This window comes from Palaemon carinicauda, chromosome 2 (assembly GCF_036898095.1).
Source record: "Palaemon carinicauda isolate YSFRI2023 chromosome 2, ASM3689809v2, whole genome shotgun sequence".
Lineage (NCBI taxonomy): Eukaryota > Metazoa > Arthropoda > Malacostraca > Decapoda > Palaemonidae > Palaemon > Palaemon carinicauda.
Window position 1 is genome coordinate 176300572 of NC_090726.1, and position 2142 is coordinate 176302713.

A 2142-nucleotide genomic window follows, 5' to 3' on the forward strand; every position below is an offset into this window, starting at 1 on the left:
AAAAAAAAAAAAAAAAAAAAAAAAAAAAAAAAAAATATATTATCACCATAAGTCTTACACAACCTCATCAATAACCTCCCTGTGATTGCCGGCAATATTAGGTTTTTGGGCGGGACAGGGGTAAAAATAGATATTTCTTCATCCATCGATTTTACTTGCCTGGGTTTACAGCACAATTTTGCAACACAACTCACCGCCACCGTTTCGCATTTCATTTTAAATCACTATTACACTTGCACTTGCAACTATCAACCGGTGGCCTCTAGCCGTTTTCCTGAGAAAATTATTCATCTTCCTGCCCTTTTCTTATAACATTAAGTATAAAGTATTCACATTTACATATTCTCTAACACTGCCTATTCTCAAGGCTGAAGTTTAATCCCGCGGCCACTTGCCATTCGAGAACCGCCCCGGCCCCAACAACCAGGAATCATATAAATACATAAATAATAGAGCATCCACCTGACGGATCTCATCTGACCTATTTAACCTCTGATTGTTTTAGGTTCACTCAACAGTATGCCATACGTATTGCCACAATCAGCATAATTACCACAACACTTTACGTACACGCTACGCATCAACATAAGAATACATTGTTATCATCAAGTTCATTTAAAACATATCAAAAGAAGAAATTAGGTTTGTTCAAACAACAACAGCAAAGGAAACAAAAAATCTAATGATCAACTCGAGGAATGCCACGTATGCAGGGGTAAGGAGGAACGCTTTGATTGACACTTTTGAACACTAGCTCTTTAGGCATCACATGTATGTGTGCCTGATGATGTTCAGACACTGTGCCATTAATAATACTTTGTATTACCACAGTGTTTGATTTAACCATCTTTACTCGGTACGGACCCAAATACGCTGGCCTCAGTTTCTATTTCTTAGGTTGTAATTGTTTTAAATACACACAATCGCCCACAAATACTTTTACTGGTGCGGTTTTGAGCCAACCATCATACTTTGAGCTGTGTTTTTCATTAGCTCTCATCAAAAACTTTTCAGTGGTGTTAATTACTCTCTTCAACAGATTTAATTAATATACACGGTATTGCTCCGTTGAATAATTTGGCAATTGTTGCGAAATAATGAGCAGCGTATATGGTAAGACAGAATCCTGTCCATACACTAAAAAGAAAGGCGTGTCCATAAGCTAAACATTATGTGCAATGTTCAAAGCTAGCTCATCTGTTGGAAGCATGACGTGCCAATGAAGGGGTTATCAGCCACCAAGTAACGTGAAATTTGCACTACTCCCCTATTATGCGATTCCACTAAGCCATTAGCTGAAGACCTAAATGCGGTCCCTTAAAAGTGTTAAATTTTCAAGTCTGTTACCGAATTTCACCACCTTATTTATAAACTTCAGACCATTATCAATTATCAATATTTTGCGGTAACCAAACCTGGTAATGAAAGAGCACAGCGCCTGGGCTAATAAATGCAATGATTTATCCAACATTGCGTACGTATGAATGTACCGAGTAAATGCATCCACAAATACAAATATATAATTTTGCTTCGTTAAACCAGTAGGAAATGGTCCTACCACACCGATATGCACCCTATAAAATTCAATAGAAATCCCAGGCCACTTTCTAGGTTCTGATACAGTGTTTTATGTTTTTTGATACAATTACAAGCAGGACAACATTTCATATGATACTCTACAGATTTTTTCATTCCTAACCAAGCGAAAGATTCACGTGCTCTCCTTAATGTTCTATCAATACATAAAAGCCCTGCATGTGCAATGTGGATGGCTCGATTAATTAAAGAGGGAGGAAGAACTACTGTGCACATAATTCCCCTCTCCTCTTCTTGTAAGCATAATATAAGATATAATTTTCTATAAAAAAAATTCTCACAAGGCACACCCAGAAATGATGGATAACTCTCCGATTCCACTTTAATCACTGCCCGCACTCTTTCCATCCATTCCTCTTTTTTCCGTCTCTCTCGGACTTCTTTTATGTCTTAACCTCCCAAGTCAATAACACTCGCATCATCAGGGCCTTCCTTCTGGACACCCATGGTCACATCATCAGCCACCCACATATATTCGTCTTCACCGCTCATACCTCTCTCTCTCTCTTTAACGACCGTAACTCCTCTCTCTCTCTTCCCGTTTTC